General features: G+C 39.0%; 1 pseudogene; it reads right to left on the reverse strand.

The window, feature by feature from the left end:
* Positions 1-2,525: 2,525 nt before the first annotated feature.
* On the reverse strand, positions 2,526-3,357 carry LOC124967991 (putative gustatory receptor clone PTE01; annotated as a pseudogene).
* Between the last annotated feature and the right edge of the window lie 15,467 nt (positions 3,358-18,824).

The following is an 18,824-nucleotide window of genomic DNA, read 5'->3' on the forward strand; positions in this document are numbered from 1 at the left end:
TGAGGCACTGAGTGCGAGCCATAGCACCATGGGAAAATAAACAAATAAAATAAAGGCATTTGTTCCATCTACAACTACAGAAAAAAATTATAAAGAGGAGAATAGGAATTGAAGAATCTATCAGTTGACACATGATAATGACTGGGCCATACGGAAAGTTATTTTTTTCTAACTTCAAGTCATTTTACACTGTGTGGCAGGAATGCCTACCAGGGTCCTGGCCACAGAAAAATTCATGGAACATAGCAAATGAAAATTGAAGGTAGCCATGTTTTTACAGGTAAAATGTTGAACTTACTTGGTTCTAATCTCAGTTCCCTCTTCTATGGTGATTATCCTCAAGAAAGAAAAGCAAAACCAAAATCTCTTGCTTTTCCTATTGTGTGTCCAATTAAGAAAATTATGCCCTCATTAGTTTATATCTTTGTTTTAGAGAATCAAACATGCATTTTATTCTACAACTCTAAATCTGAATCCTCCTAATAATAAACACAAGCAAGCCACACATTTCTTCTCTCGGTAGTTTAGGGAGCACACTGTAGAAAGCCAACCAGTCTAAGGGGAAATCATAATAGTAGATATATGCCTCTAAAACATATCTTCAGCATTTTTTGTGAGTTAGTGTGAATGCCGATTTTATGTGTAAACTTGATGGGTCATTGGTGCTCAGATATTTGGTCAAACATTGTTCTGGTATGTGTGTCTTTAAGATTTTAGTATTTTTAGTTGAAATTGACATTTGAATTTGGTGGCTGAGTAAAGCAAATTACTCTCTTGGGTTATTCTACTTTCTGTTACTACAATAAAATACCCGAGGTTGGTAACTTAAAAGGAGAAGAGGTTTATTTTGCTCATAGTTTGGGATGCTAAAGACCCAGCGTGGCACTGACTGTGATGAGCGTCATGGCAAGTGGTATTACCCATGTGAAAGGAGGAGAATGCAGGGCAGGACAGGAAGCCGGAGAGTGTGGAGCCGAGCAACCAGCCTTGCAGCCAGTCGGGCAGACCTGACATATGATGCCGCCATGAAAACTCACTAGAACACCCAGAACAACGACATCTATTTAAAACCAACTTTATTTCTTGAGCATAGTTGGAAACATTTTAATTGTAGGCAACTCTCCTCTTACCTTTGTCCACATGCTACAATTTACCACTCAACTTTCAATCAAGAAAATAGAAACAAATATCCTTATTTCAGTGGAGAAAACTGAATACAAGCAATTGGTTTGATTTCGTGGTCAACAAGCCAAAAAGGGAAGAGTGTGGCAATAGACAAAGTAACTGAATGAATCCTCTAAAACAGTAAGAGCACAGGGGTAGGAAGGGAGTAGTGAAATACCCCAAATTTTCATGGTAGTGAAATTCAGTGACAGCACATGAATGTGTGTAAGCTCAGACAGAGGTAACTGAAGAACGGACAGGCCAGATGTAATCAAAAAGAACTTTATTGAGATGACTTTCAGTGGAGGATCACCAGTTCACCAGAGTGAGGCCTGGAGAATTTGCACGTGGCCCCAACTGGATATCGCTGCTGTAGACCAGGGTGGGCAGGGCGAAGCTTGAAGATCTTGTGTCCTCCTGGGATTGGCTGGGGACTCCTCTGACCATCAGGCAATTGTGAGGCAACATTAGGGTTGATCTGTCAGCTCCTGATTGTTGTTCCCTGGCATGCAGGCTGATCCTTGGTGCATGCCTGACCTGCCTGATACCCTGCCCCATCCAGCCTCCTCAGACCACCCTGACACTGTGCAACAACAAAATCAGGTGGAAAACACAGTCACCATTTAAGAGACCCTGATCAGCATCAAATGTAACTATAGAAGATTGAGATTAAAGCATCAAAACAATAATATAAAACCACTACAATGACAACCTATATGGCATTGCAGAAGAAGGCAATTCAAGAAGATATTTGAAGAAAACCACCTTGTCTGACGCTAAAATAAACTCGTTTCCAACCCCTTTGAATCTGGTCATTTTAGGAACCAGCATCTGAACTTTCCTTAAAGTATTTTGAAATTCTAATAATGAGTCAGACTCACTTAAATCAGAATCTCTGGTGGTAGGACCCAAGCATCAGTTGTTTTAACCTCCCAAGGTAATTTCTATAAAATTCAATATGGAGCATGATTCATATGCCCCCTAGACATAACGTGTCTAAATATATATCTTACATTCATTTTTATAAGGAAGTGCACATGACCTTCAAGATGATGTAACTTTTGTCTATATATAAAAAATAGTTCAGTGTTTCACCTGGAGGCTAGGGTCCTTGCTCAGAAATAACAGAAGATACTTGTGTTTGTTGATTTTATTATGATGTTTACAATGAAAAAGGATTCCAGAATACTAAGCAATAGAATTAAACACAAACCAAAGCAAATAATATTCAGATATGAACCACAGAGTGGAATGAAAGCCATGGAACCACAAAAATAATGATTTAAAGAGGCAGGATGCGATGTTCTCAATGACTGATGGTTCTGAACCACATTAGAGCAAGGATATATGACAAAATGACATTAGAACATTCTGCTGTGGAATCTTTTCAGGGCGTTTTTAATGTCCCTGTTCCTCAGACTATAGATGAAAGGATTCAGCATAGGAGTGACCACAGTGTACATCACTGAGGACACTAAGTCCTTCTTGGAGGAAGGTGACTTGGCTGAACCAAGGTACACTGCGAGACCTGTTGTGTAAAATAAGCCAACAATGGACAGGTGAGACCCACAGGTGAAGAAGGCTTTAAACTTCCCACCTGTGGATGGGATTCTTAGAACAGAGGAAACAATTTTATAGTAAGAGAAGAGAATACCTGAAATGGGGAAAAACCCAAACATGACACCAGTAAAATACATGACTATATTATTGGTGAAGGTGTCAGAACAGATAAGATGAAGAAGTTGAGACGGGTCACAGAAGAAATCAGAAATTTCCACATTCTTATAATAGATACATTGTAAAGTAATCAAATTGTGGAGCTGAGAGTCCAAAATGCTAAACAAAAAAAGACACAAAAACTAAGACTCCACAGACACGAGGGTTCATCATGACTGGATACTGCAGGGGGTGACAGATGGCCACAAATCTGTCATAGGCCATCACACTGAGAAGCAGACTATCCATACACACAAAAATGCTAAAAAGAGACATCTGAGTCAGGCAGCCCACATAGGAGATGGCTCTGCTGTGAGTTTGGATGTTCATGAGCATTTTGGGGACTGTGGTGGAAATGAAGCAGATGTCAACTAAAGACAGGTTGGATAGGAAGAAGTACATGGGAGTGTGGAGGTAGGAGTCAGAGCTGACAGCCAGGAGGATGAGCAGGTTCCCACACACTGTGACCAGGTACATGGACAGGAACAGTCCAAAGAGGATGGGCTGCAGGTCTGGATCATCTGAGAATCCCAGGAGATGGCATTCTGAGGCACTTGTTAGATTTTGTTCCACTATATTCATTAGAAATCCTTTCAAAAAGAAAAGGCAATGCGGGAAAGGAAATAAATAAGCAGTGTCCTGTGCTCTGTGTGTGTGTTTTAATTTATGCACTCACAATTAAAATATGCACAATTGAGGTCTGTACACCTTCACCAGTACTTCTCAAAATAACAATCCCAAACTTCTTAGGACTCTTTCATTATTGATTTCTGTATTATTCCCTTTCTTCTATACACACCTACTTTAGAAACAATCAACTCCAGTTTTAAAACACTAAGAACATTATATATAACAGGTCTGTTATCTTTGTAAAATAGAGAGAAAAAAATTCTTTAAGAAAAAAGTCTTTCTCAATAAAGAAAATTTAAAAATAATCAAATATACCTTTATGTTATTCTATTGCAAAGGGATAAATTACCATGAGTTAAGATTATATATAAATACTTACAGCTACAATTGCCCAACTTCATTATCTAAATACTAAAACACCAAGCCAATGACTCATAATCAGAAAAGAATGTTAATGTTATATGTCAGTTATCTTCTAGGCCACATTAATCAGGTTTCTGTTTTGGTTAACAAAGTATATGACATAAGGTACTTTAAGGAGGAGAAGTTTTGTTTTGGTTCACCATTTCCAAGGTTTCAGTTCATGGCTGAATGGCTTCATTGCTTTGGGCCTGAGGTGAGAAATAACATCATGGTGGAAGGATATAGCTGAGGATATCTGTAATGCTTGTGACAGCACAAAGCAGGGTGTGTGTGGGGGGACTGGAGACAAGTTATAGTCCCCAAAGTCACACCTCCAGTGACCTACTTCCTTCAAACCTGCCTCACCTGCATACAGTGTAGTTATTCAATTTAATGTATCAAATGGATTAACCCACTGATGAGGCTAGTGTCTTCATGATCTAATTCCAAAAATATCATCTCTGGACTTTGGTTCATTAGGGACCAAGCCTTCAACTTATGAGTTTTGAAGGGGACATTCCAGGTCCAAACCATGACAGTGAATTTGGTTCCCAAAGCTCATTCCCATTGTACCATGCAAATTCAGTCCATCCCAAAGAGTCACCATAATCAACAGTTTCAGCATTGCTCAAAAGTCCAAATCTAAAGTCTTCTCTGAGACTCCAGGCAAACACACTGTGAATCTCTGTCAACATCAAAATTCAAATTACATTCATCTAATGCACACTGTCACAAAGTGAATATTCTGATTCTAAAAAGGAGAAATAGGGACATAGAGAGAAGGGATGGGGACCAAAGTTAGATAGAAAATCAGGTGGGTGAATGTTAAATCCGATAGCCAGATGTCCAGCATCAAGGGATCAAGGTGCTGAGATGTAGGCTTGAAAGGGCGTGGGCATCCCTGAACCTATTGCCTTGCCAGTTGCTGCCCATGTGACTCTTTCCTGGGTCAGAACTGCGTGTGGTTTGCAGACTCCCTGGGCAAATATCCCTTGACGTGGCATCTCTCACTTCTTGGGGTCTCCATTGAAGTTAGGTTTCACTTTCATAGCTTTACATATCACCCTTTCTGAGGCAGCTCCAAGGGACTTGGCCCTGGGACATGCTTTAGGGCTTTCTTTAAAATCTTGTTGGAGGACTCCATGACCCTTTAACTCTTGCATTCTTCATGCCTGAAAAATTGGCACCATATGAACAAAGACAAGTTCTGCCACCAGCAGCAGCAGTAGCCAGCCACCTTAGACTACAGCGGTAGTCACCTCTGAATTCCTTGGTGTCTGAGCATGGTGGAATGAATCCTGGGTAAACCACTTCCTAGGCACCGCTATGTGGCCAGAGCACCCCTACATTCTCTTCTCAAAGCAAAGTCTTTCAAACAAGTTTTTCACTATTACCCGTATGAGCTTGCAATGGGTGGGTCTTTATGATTTCTGAGATGCCCTTGAGAAATCTTTCCCATTGACTCAGTGTAGAGTACTTAATTCCTTTCTAGCGGCTTCAATCTCAGGAATCATACCTTCTTGGCTCCAATTTTCCAAGCATTATTCTGGTCAAACTGCTATATTTATGGATTTATTTATACTGGGTATTGAATTCAGGGGTATTTAACTAGTGGGTTATTCCCCAACCTCTTATATTTATTTATTGTTTTTAACTTTGAGATAAGGTCTCACTTGCTTAGAGTCTTGTTAAGTTCTTAAGGCTGGCCTTGAACCTACAAGCCTCCTGCCTCAGCACCCCAAGTGGCTGTCAAACTGCTTTTTAAAAAATCATTTTGTTCTTATTTTTGCTTATGATTATTACAGGAACCTGACTAAATGCAGCCAACCATACCCGTGGTACCACCTGAATGGATGCTTCCTTGAAATTTTCTTCACCAGATTAAATTGGTCAATCACCTTTAAAATCAGTCTCACACAAAAGCTCAGGACATGGACAAAATGGCGGTGAGTTCTTTGGCAGAGTGCACCGTGAGTGGACTCTAGTTCAAGTTCCAGTGCATCCCTTATTCTGTCCCCGATGTCACTAGCGGTCTTCGCTGTTGGCATTCCTATCAGCATTCTGTTCTTCTGAATTTAAAACATAACTGTCCATTTGGCTCTGCTTATAACCTGCTAAGGTTTCTCTAGCCTGTATGTCCCACATTTTCTAAATGCCTCCAGCAAACCCATTCTAGAAGCTTCTGAACCATATGGTCAGGTGCAGTCACAGCAATGACCCCTGTTCTCACATCCAATTTCCTGTTAGTCAGTTTTCATGTCTGAGACCAAAACACCTGACAAAAACAACCTAAAGCAGTTCATGTATATTTTTGGTTCATCGTTGCAGAGGTTTCAGGAGCCGTGTTGCCTGGCTGCATTGCCTTGGGCCTGAGGTGAACCAGAGCATAATGGTGGAAGGACATGGAAGGGGAAAGTTGTCAACTCACAGGACCATCATGAAGCAGATAAATAGAGAAATTGACCAGGAAAAAGAGAACGTCCCCAAGGATCACACCAGGGAACCTGTCTGAAGTTCACATGACCTCCCAATAGTCCATTAAATTTTCAGTCAATTAATGCACTGATAAGGACAGAGTCCCCACGATCCCATCACTTCCCAAAAACTCAGCCTCTGAACTCTGTTGCACTGTGGACCAAGACTTCAATTCATGAATCTTTGGGGGACACTTTATATGCCACCCAGAGAATAGGGGTTTTCTTTTCATTTGTGGTTTTCAGATTTACAACCTTCAGAGATATAAGTGCTTAATCAAATTTTGTCTGTGTTTAAAAATTGAATAAGTGCCTGGCATGGTGGCAAACACACCAATAATCCCATTGGTTTGGGAGGCTGAGGATGGAGGATTGCATGTTTGAGGCCAGCCTCAGAAAATGAAAGAGGCCCTAAGCAACACAGAGAGACCCTGTCTTGTCTCAAAAATAAATAAATAAATAAATAAATAAAGGGGTTGGGGATATAGCTCAGCAGCAAAATGCTTGTCTAGCCTGTGTACATGCTGGTATTGACACCCAGCACTGCAAAAATGAATAAGTAAAATAATGAGATGTTACAAAACACTTTTGAATTTTTTTTTATCTTATGCAGGATAATTTTTATCAACACCACAGGACCTTAGTTTTGTTGTTTTATTTTTCCCTGCCTGAGGGGCCGGGGATTCGAACCGTGGTCCTTGCACATGCTAGGCGAGCACTCTCCAGAACGACTATTTCTTCAGCTCAGGACCTTAGTAATACAACTGGTGGAGAAGACAGATTTTTAAATTTTTTTACACTTAAATGTATAGTGACCTTCTAATATTTTATCATTATCTCTGATCATAAATCTTTTTATATAGAGTTGAGAACTTTGAATATGAGGAAAATCCCAAAGTCCGGATTTTTATATCAACCTTGATAAGCCTAATTAATTGATTTTCACACAAATTTTTTCATACAGGGACTGAAATTCCTCTAATTCAGCTACCTGGAAGCAATTCAGGCTTGCTCTTTTGTCCCTTCACTTTACAATTTCATTTTTAAAACATGAAAAACAGAAAAGTACAGTAACAATGTCAAAATAAAGGGATTTTTTTCTCATCTTTAAAATGGCGAAAATAACTGCCTACCTGAAGGGTTGCTGTAAGAATATTTCTTGAATAATCTTTGAACCTGTGGAGAATTGTGTTTATAAGTCTCATTTATGGATATTTATTGGTGAATATTTTAAAATATCCAGATACCCTGGTCTCAGACCAAAAGCAATTTAATACAAATATCTGCATGTGGAATTCATGGTGGTCTTCTTTAATGCCAGAGTGGAGAGCCATTGTATTATATTATTTCTTGGAATTTAGAAAATGGCCAATAAATATTGTCTATTGTTACTAATTATAACATAGAATATCTATATTAAATATGAAGGTTTAATCATGTTTGTTTCATAGCTATTGTTTCATAGAGATTTCAGTTATTATCATTGAAATGTGAGTTCTTGTTATCTACATGATTTCATTCTCCTGCATACCTGTCCCAAAAAGGCAGCCCCTGCCAGGAATTTGTGGAGTAGACACACTGCCTTTGTTTCCAAGTCAGTATCTGTTTATGTATCGATACACAATTTTTCTTAAAAACTTCTCTAAAAATACCTAAAGCTCATTAAGTAGCATACAACATAAAAGCCATTGCCCATGAAGTGTGCTAGTTTACATCCACGTATAGTTTAAGTGTCTCTGTGAAGGATGTACATTGACTTCAAATGGTTTACCTGATGCACAGCACAACTGTCAATCCTTCAAAAATATGTGTGCTTCCCTCCATATTCCACAAGTGAGGACTTCCAGATATGTGTGTGGAGTGTCGTTGTTTGACTTCCAACAATTGGTGCCTTTGATTTTTAACATTTACCACCTAAATTTGTTTTACCAGAAAACATAAGTCCTTATCAGTAATCCTCTTATTTTTAAGATATTGCATTCAAATATCCCTGAATTCTGTTCAGGAATAATCATTCCAATAAACCTCACCAAAGCATTTCACTTTGTGTAACCAATGATACTTCCATTCACTCCAGTAAAGGAGAAGTTGCCCTGAGATGGAGCTCGAGAAATCATTGTTTTAATTAGATAACATTTCCTGCTACTATATGCAGGTCTATGTGTGGAGACCTCTCCACCTCGCTGAACTTACAGAGTTTAATGGAAATAGAATAACACCCATCTCACATCGTGTGTGAAAGCCAAGGGAACTTTGGAGCTTCCTAAATATTTGGTCAGTTGTGTTTTTTACACAATACAGAATTCGATGTAAAGAATTCCATCATGAAGAATGTACTGACTTTTGACTTTTTTAAAATATACAGTTGTCAAAGGGTACTGGAACTTGGAAGGATGGGGAAAAAAATAATTGTTTCCACCTGAACAATAAAAGAACCCGTCCTTCGTATTTCTGCCTCGTTTCCTTTCTTTATGCCCATAAAAATCTCTGCCATGATCTTTTAAAGATTGAATGCTGTAAATGATGTTGAATGAAAAAAGGGTCATGGATCCACACCATGAACAAACACAAGACAGGGTTTTAACTTTTTTTTCTGTGAGACATTTCTGAAAGATCTGAATGTGCAGACAGGACAACACCAAATGTGTTGGAACAAAGTGTACAAGTTTTGCAAACCAAAGAAGGGTCAATTCAGTGTTTAACCGATCTATGATGCCTCCTCTGTGTCAACAAAAGTCCAGCTCTAGAGAGTCAGAAATTAAAGAAAGTGAGAAATTCTCCTCCAAATGCACAACATACACATCTATAGGGACAAAAATCAACTGTCCCATCTACAAATAGGAAAATGGTAACTTCAAGCTACAGGATATATTTTTTGAGTGGTGGGAAGATAAACCTTATCAATAATAATAATAATAGTGATAATAAGTGTAGCCATATTTTATATTGTCATTTTAAACAAATTCATTACATATTCATTATATGGGACATCTATTTAACGTTTAATCCTTACTCACTGCAGCTGTATCATCTAGAAACCAATTCAAATGGTAATGCCAATTCTCATAGACACTACAAACCTGCTCTATGTCACAGAAATAATAAATGGAGCTGAGAAGCTCCTAGATTAAATTGTCAGACTCTGGATCCAATCCCTGAAAAAATTATGGGGAGTAAGGCAAATTAAAGTTTTAAAGCAGAGGAAACAGAGCTCTTAACCACTGGTACACATGAGGAATATTTATAAGCCTATTCTGGGTTTTATGATTAGAAATGAAATCAAGGCCTGACATTATGTCTCCTTTGCAGATTTGGTGGGCTGATTGTCGATGTAGATGAGAATGTAGACACCTTCAAGCTTACCCTGGAGTGGAGCAGGGAGAAAAATGAGTCATTGTTATATTACGTGCTGAACTTCAGATTATGTGGAAGGAAATGAGAGGGAGGTAGGGTATGAAAAATCATGGAATGAGACAGATATCATTACCCTCTGTACCTGTATGACCACACGAATGGTATGAATCTACCTCATGCACTGCAGTCTGTGAAAAATAAAAAAATAAATAATTACCTGCTGGAATATTGTGAGCCTACAATTTCTGTAATCTTGGCCTATGACCTCTAACTGTCCTTCCTGTAGTGAATTTTCAGGTGCCAACCACTATTGTACCATGTCATCTACCAAGAAGAGCCCAGTGAGCAAAGGGTCTCCACCTGCAATGACAAGGAAGAGAAATGACTGGTTGTGTTGTGAAGGGAACATCTTTCCAGAGTCCTCCTCGTCTGAAGCCCTGTGTCTGCAATTGGAGATCCCAGTTCAAACGCAGCTTCACTCTTCTATCCCAAAACCTAGTAGAAGTCACACAAAAATTTGGTCTTTCATATTCTCTAAAATAATAATAATTTAGGCCTCAAATAACTGCAACATGATAAAATACATGAAATAAAGCAAACGGCACTGAGTACTTAGGAAGCCCACAATAAGGGGTGAGGATGTTATGGTTGGTGTCATCTTGTTCTCCATACTTTTTATGACCTGAATAACCCTTTAATGCATTTAAGAAATAGTTTAGTGGTCCCATTTTCTGCTATTTTATGCAAGATACCACTGAGAAATAGACTAGATTGGGTGAAAAACGAATTCCGAGTAAGATTTCTAGTCCCCCTTCCCACAACCAGAAACATAGACTTCACAGTTCTCCTGGGGGAAACTCTGCATTTTAGTACCCTACTATCTGACCACCCAACCTTCATGTTTGTGCTTATAATGATTAAAAAATATGTCCAAGAGTCCTTCTCATACACAGGCTCCCTCTGTACTTACCGGGTTGTGCTGCTTCTCTGGTGGGTCATCACCAAGGAGTGTAAATCCAAAGACCCTCATTTGTCTGGTAACCAGCATATACTCAGGTCATCTTCAGGACTAATTAGAAGACAGTGTCAGACAGAAGCTTCCTGATGCAGCTTCCAGATGCATGAACAGGGGTGGAGTGCACTATGCTAGAACCATCAAACTGAAGGACTGGAGGAGGGTTGGCTAGGTTTTGACTTTTATTCAAACTTGAAGGCACAATGCCCAGAGTTCACAATTATCCCTATTGGTTCATGTGACCCAAATCTCTGAGGACTTCCTAACACTAATACAGGAAGAAGACAAAGAGAAAATTAATGTCCACATTTTTATTAAGGTAATAGATACATAACAAAAAAATGAATGTTTTAACTACATTAAAAACAAACTTCAGTGAAATTAACAGCCTTCACGTTTTTGTGACACTGTGACCATCATGCATCTTCAGAACATTTTCATCTTCCCAAACTAACAATTTGTACCCATTTAAAAAATTCCTGATTCACTCTACTAACAACACTTCTAACCAACATTGGGTGAAACATGACCATGAATACAAGTTGCTGAATTACCTACAAGTTTGACTAAAGGGAGGATTCACAGACCTATATTTGAAATGGATGCCACAGTTCCTCACATTAGACTGAGCTGCTGTAAATCCTACCTGGGCCATTTCCAATGTTCTACTTTCACAGTTGTAGATGAAAGGATTCAGCACAGGAGTGATTGTGGTATACATCACAGAAGGCACAGCACCATTTCTGGGAAAATACAACACAGCTGAACTAAGACACATGACAAATTTCATTTGATAAAATCAACAAAAGGCTGACAGGTAAGATACACAGGTCGAAAAATCTTTACAATTTTCACCTAGTGACATGATTATAATGGAAGAAGTAAATTTATTGTAAGGTAAATGGATCTCCATAACGGGAAATAAGAAAACAAATATAGCAAAACCAAAGTACACAATCATGTTATTTTGGAAGACATCAGGCCAGGCGAGATTAAGAATTTCAAAAGACTGACATAAAATACTAGAAATATTTGCATCCTTGGCATAGTTAAATTTCAAGGCAAACAAATTGTTCAGCTAGAATTACAAAACACTAACCCAAAAAGACAAAAGTTAAGAAGTGAATGAGATGAGAGTTCATGATGGCTGGGTGATAACGGGGGTGACAGATGGCCACAGGTCGTCACCGTGATGCATGCATACACAAATGAGAAGAAGAGCCACCTATGTCAGGAGGCCTATGTAGGTCACGACTCTACTTTGAGTTTGGATGTCCACAATCATATTTAGGACCATGGTGAAGATGAATTAGAGGTCAGGCAGGGACAGTTTGGAGAGAAAGATATACAAGGGGCTCTTTAGGGCAGATTCTAAAGTGTCTGCAGGTCCCCAAGCCCTATGACCAGATACATGGACAGGAACAGTCCAAAGGGCACAAAGGCTGCAGTTCTGGACCATCTGAGATGGAATTCTGAGACAGGAGTTAGGTGTCCTGGTTCTGCCTTGCACAATTATGATATTTGTTTCATTCATCACACACCAAAACCAAGTTGGCTTCGCTCCAGGGATGTTTCAACATACACAAATCAAAATATATAATACAGAACATAAATAATGAAGAATAAAAATTACATGGTCATCTCTACAGACAGAGAGAAGCCTTTGATAGAATTCAATCTCCTTTTGTGACAAAAGCCCTGAATGAACTGGTATAGAAAGTTCAGATCTAAACATAATAAAGACTGTGCTTGATAAACCAGTAACCAGCATACGTGGGAAAAAGTGAAAGCATGCCTTCTAAGATCAAGAATAAGACAGAGGTATCCACGGCCACTGCTCCTACTCAATATGTTAAAACAAATTTCAGTAAGGGTGATTCCACAAAAGACCTAAATAAAAGGCAAATAAGAAAGAGGGGGATAAAATTGATGTGTTTGCTGTTGTTCAATATGTAGAAAATCTTAAAGTCTCTACCAAAAGACTCTCTGAACTGAGAAATTCAGTAAAGTGCCAGCGTACAACAACACCTCACAAAAATAGTAGCTTTTCTCTACACCAATAACAAAATCACTGAGAAAGGAAAACAATCCTATTCACAATAACCTCAAAAACTTACAATATCTATGAATAAGCCTTATTACAGATACAAAAGAATTTATAATGAAAATTGCAAACTGCTGAAGAAAGAAATAGAAGAACAACAAATGTTCTGAAAGTATACACCAGGAAAAGGGCAGCCTTCTCAAGGAGTGGTACTGGGAAGAACTGGATAGCCACAAAACGAACCCTACTTTTGAAATTTTGAAACTATTAGAAGAAGACAAAATGATACACTACAAAATATTGGCATAGGTAATGATTTCCTGGACAGAATTCTAGTAACTCAGGAAACAAAAGCAAGAATTGACCAATGAAATTAAAAAGCTTTTGTACAACTAATGAATCAAACAAAAAACTGAAGAGGCAACATTTAGGGGTAGAAAATCTTTGACAACTATGTATATGACAGAGGATTCATATACAGAGCATATAAAAGACTCAAAATCTTAACAACCACAACAAAGTAAGTGATCCAAAAAAAATGGACAAATTATTTAAACAGATATTTCTCAAAATAAATATGTACCAATGAATGGAGCATGTTTTAGCCATAAAGAAAAATAAAAATCTTAGCTTTTGCAGAAAAATGTATGCAACTAGAGGCCATCATGATAGGCAAAATGAGTCATACACAGAAAGACAAGTACTGCATGTTTTCTTTCATATGACAAAGCAATAAAGAATATGACCTGAAGGTAAAAGAGGGACTAAGGATGGGGTCAGGAAAAGGCAGAGAGAGAGAGGAAAAGGAGAGAAAATAGAAAGGAGGGTGAACAGGGTCAATACATGACACATGGATGTGTGAAAAAGTCACGGTGAAACCAATGAGATAGATCAGTGATAGATATGATAGACAGATGATGGAAGAAAGGAAGGAAGAGAGAGAGGGAGAAAGAGAAAAAGAAAAAAGAAAGAAAGAAAGAAAGAAAGAAAGAATTAAAAAAAGAAAGAAAGAAAAGAAAGAAAGAGAAAGAAAGGAAAGAAGGAAGGAAGGAAGGAGGGAAGAAAGAGAGAGAGAGAAAGTAGTGGGACCTATTGGAGGGAGTAAGTCATCACTGGCAGCATGAACCTGAAGTGCATCTTCGCTGGCCTCTTTTTCTCTGTCTATCTTTGCTTGCTACTGGTATCCTTGAGTTGAGCCAATTTCCTTCCATCATCTCTCTGCCATGATGCTCTGCCTCATCACCATCCCAGAAACAATAGATCCCACGAATCGTGGTTATGGTTTAGGTACGAGGTGCCCCTCAAAAGTTGATGAGCGAGACTGCAAGAATTTTCAGAAATGAAAGGATTAGATTATGAGAGCTTTGAACTAATCAGTGGATTAATCCACTGATATGGATTAACTTGGTGGTAACTATAGGCAGGTAAGGTGTAGCTGGAGGTCCCTGGGGGTGTGCCTTCAGCATTTATATTTTATCTCTGGTGAGTGGAGTTCTTTCTCTACTCCCTGGTTGCCAGATTCTGAGCTGTTTTCCTCTGCCATGCCCATCTGCCACCTGGCCCATAGCTATGGAGTCAGCCATCCATGAGCTGAACCTCTGAAACCATGAGCCAAACTCACCATCCCCTACTCTGCACTGTTCTTGTCATAGCGATGCAAAGCTGACTAAAACAACCATGGACGAAACCTCTGAAAATGCAAACCAAGATCAATGATCCCTCCATGAAATTGTTTCTGCAATACTTCATCCCGACCACAGAAAGCTGACCAACACACACACATATACACAGATAAGCACACATGGAGACTGCTGGGTACTTCTCTGATTTTCTCTATCCCTACTTCTTTATTAAAATTAACAGGTGCTTCAAACTCCCATGGTTTCTAAGTAGGTCTTGAACTGCAGTCTATCATTTTCAGATTACTCCTGAGGACGTACCTGCTCACTGGGGTTGGAAATGTTTCCATCACTCTGCCTGTCACATTAGAGTTCTGCCTTCACATACCTATGATCTTCTTTCTATCCTTGGCTGACATCTATTGCATCTCTCCCATGCTCCAGAGTTAATGTGCACACCCCATCTTAGAACAGAACATGTAATTCTGCTGCCTGACACAGAGGTCTCTCTTTATCTTTCCTTGGATATACGTAAGCTGCTTCTCAGTGTGATAGCCTAAGACCTGTCTACAGGCTTCTGTAATCCTCCCAAGCACCCTGTCATTGTGAACCTTCACCTCTGTGACTTCTTAGTGTCAATGTTGTTTTCAGATAGCCTTTTAAACTCTCTACTGGGTCATTTTATTTCCTTCCAATATCCCACCTAAAGATTGTAGAACTTGCTAGTTTCTGCTTTGACTAACCTCACTTTCTTAATCTAACCTATACAGATACGTTTACCAATAATACTGTGACTTTTTATGCTGCTGCTACTCTGGATTTCTTTCTCTCTTAGGGATTCTTTTCTCTTACTATAAAACAGTTTTCTCCATTTTGAGAATACCATCATCAGGTGGAAAGTATAAAACCCTCCTCTTCTGTGGACCTCACAGGTCATTTACTATTTGCATGGAACAGACTTTCAAGTGTACCTTGCTTCAGGTATCTCACATTCTCCCAGAAATAAAGTAGCAGTCAGTTATGTAAACAGTTGTCACCCCTATGCTGAATTTCATAATCCAAAGTCTGAGGAACAGGAACATTAAAAAAAGCCCTAAAGAGGTTCACAGCAGGACAGTCTAATCTGTCCTGGAATCTATTTGAAATATAGGTTGGCAAAGGAAACCAACATAAACATCTATAGCTATAAATCCTGCCTCCTTGGTGACCATATTTTTGTATTTTGAGATATGCAGTTCCTATCATGTTTAATCATAGAATGGAGGTAGTCCTGTGTCATGGAGATTCTTTTTGGATCTTACCTATTTGGGGTTCTGAGTGCCTTTTGTTTCTTGATGTTCTTCTCATTTGAAAGGTGTGAACATTTTACTGTTATTTCCCTGCAGAGGCTATCCATTTCATTAGGCTACATCCAACACTCCTCCTGAATTCCAGTGATTTTTAAATTTGATCTCTTAATGCTGTACCATATTTCTTGTGTATTCTGATCACAGTTACGTATTTTCTTTTCTTTGATACTGTCTGAATGTTCAAGGCTGGCCACTTTGTCTTCAGCATGATCTACTTTGTTAGGGAGATTTCCAGCTGAACATTTTACTTGATTTATTGTGTCTTTCATTTCCAAGATTTGTGTTTATTTATTTTTCAATATCTCTATCTCCTCATTGATTTTTCTCAATCATATTCTGTACTGACTTCCTTAATTCATTCAGTTGTTTTTCTGTGTTCTCTTGGAATTCATTGATGATTTTTATAATCATTCTTTTGAATTACTCATCTGGAATTTCATCCACTTCAATATGTTGGGGATGAGTTGCTGGGGAATTATTAACTTTAATAGGCACCATCTTATTTTTTTTCATAATCCTTAAATTTCTGTATTGGGTTTTATGCACATTGGCATATATTTCTCTGCTATTCTTATGTGTGGACCCTTTTAGTGCATTCTAAAATGACCTAGAGTGATCTCGATTTGCTTTCTATAATGACCTACAGTGATCGCGATTGAGACACCTTTGTAGTGTGATATTCACAGTCTTTGTGTTAATTTTCTGTTTTTGCTGTAGTGGTAGACATCTGTGAGTGCTATGTATATGAATATATATATACACACACACACATACATACACCCACAGACACACTGGGGGACATAATGGGTGCAGATGGGTCTATGGAAAATGCTTTCTTACACACACACACACACACACACACACACACACACATATTTTTTTTTTTTTTTTTTGTGTGTGTGTGTGTGCACGTAGTGATTATCAGGATTTGGGGAGCATGAGTTTATTTGGGCAGGAGAGTGTAGAAGGAGGATGTTTAGGTAAGGATTCTTGCACACTTTGTGAATGTTTGTAAATGTCATACCAAATCCCATTCATACATACAATTAAAAAATGTTAATGAAAAGACTTGAAATAAATGAATATTACACACATGTTTCCCGCTGAATAGAGGGGACCATAGCCTTCAGGGACATTCATTTACTCCTTTTCTTTGTTACTGATAAGTAAGGAAGTCCTTAGAGATTTGGAGAACATGAACCAATTTGGCTAATTATGAGCTCTGTGCGTGGAGCCCCCAAGGTCTTCTGACAGTTAATGCTCAGCCTGTGCCTGTGGGTCTTCAGTGTGTGGCTCCAATCCAGTGGACTCCCTGACTATAGCTCTTCTTCCCATTGTTGTTTGAATCCGGAAGCGTCTATCAGCCACTGTGTTTATATCAATCCTGAGGATAGAGGCTGAGCCTTAAGTAGAGACTTGGCAGAAGAGAGCGATTGGATACTCAGCTGCTGGTTATGACACAGCAGAGACCCAGCATTTTTCTGTAAGTACTAAGGAAGATGAAGGGTGGAGGAGGGACTGTGGAAATGCTGCTTCGTCACCATCAGGACAAACAAAGAGTTTGTATAGCCAGGGGAGAGGACACCCATGTGGAAAAATTCAACTCTGGGGACTGTGAAATTTGTGTTCTTGGTGGTGGTAGAGCCCCAGAAATCTCACCCAATGCTTTTTCTTTTCTCCTCAATGGCTCTACTTCCCTTAGATTGACCACCATCTCCATGATAGGAAAACTGGGTCCCCCACACTGTTCCACAAACAGTCCAAAAGATTAGGAAGGGAGTGATAGGAATGAGGAGGAGGAAGACAGTAACTAAGACATCATGACCATTGGAGAAATGTTCCCTAGACACCAGGCACCGAATTCTGTGTACTATACAGCTTACTGCATCTGCAGGTTTTTATCTTGTTATCAGTGCCCAGGTTGCTACTATTTTACATTCAAAGAAGGATATACCATGTTTTTAGGTAGGAGTGAGAGAGGTATGTTTTAACCTGTCAGATTGTAGACACAAGGTGTCCTTCTTTGAAAACTCTGGCAGGGTGTCCCCTTGATGATCCAAATATTTTTAACTTCCTGTCATTCAAGAAAGAGACCCCTTGCTCACAGTGTTCTTCCTTGTGTGGGTTCCTGCTAAATCACAGGACAGAGTTGAGGGTGACACCAGCCACCCACTGTGGGAAGCACAGGCAGACCAAGGGCAATGACCACAAAAGAGCAGAAAATAATGGTTCAACACAGACCGGACTCTGGCCCTGGTCCAGGAGATCCTGCAACTCTCCACATCCTCCTGCGAACTTCTACTCAGTCACATAATATCAAGGGCAGGTGAAGTCAGAACTTTATATCATTCATACTCAGGAAACTGGAATAGCTTAAAAATGTGCCCATAATTCTATGTGGCTAAATCCTCTATATGTCAAATGTCAGATAGTTGGGAAACAATGAAAGTTGTAATGCATCAGATTCAGAGACTACACGAATTAAATTTTCACCGCTAGGTTCCTGTTTCTTTCTTAAACATAGTGCATCTTCTTAGTGTCACAAGCTCAGTATTGTCATCTGAAGTTCTTTCTAGTTGAGACAACTGCAGTGATGATGGAGTAAATAGAGATTCTTTGTGTGGTGGGTAGGAGGTGAACACATAGGTAAGGTAAAATAACAGTTCAGATATTACTATTAATAATAATGGTAAGTTTGAGCATCACACCATTCAACTAAACTATCCATCAATCAGAAATGACATTTTCCTACTTCTATATGCTGTCAATTTGGAGAGGAATAAATCATTTATTTGTAATTCTCCAGAGCCTCTATACTACTAAGCACACAAGGTGATTCAAAAACAAAAACCTTTATAAATATTGAGGAGACTGTTTCTTGGTTCACAAATCCTGGACACAATCAGTGCACCTTCAACACACTTGGTGCTTTCCTGTCTGCACTCTTGCACTTTAGTGATGTTCCATAGAAGTAATGTTCCACAGAAGTGGAGACCAGATAAAATAGCTCTTGTTTGTATCCATGTCATGGACACGTGGGTCCTATAATCCTTTTAA

Source organism: Sciurus carolinensis, chromosome 17 (genome assembly GCF_902686445.1).
Source record: "Sciurus carolinensis chromosome 17, mSciCar1.2, whole genome shotgun sequence".
Lineage (NCBI taxonomy): Eukaryota > Metazoa > Chordata > Mammalia > Rodentia > Sciuridae > Sciurus > Sciurus carolinensis.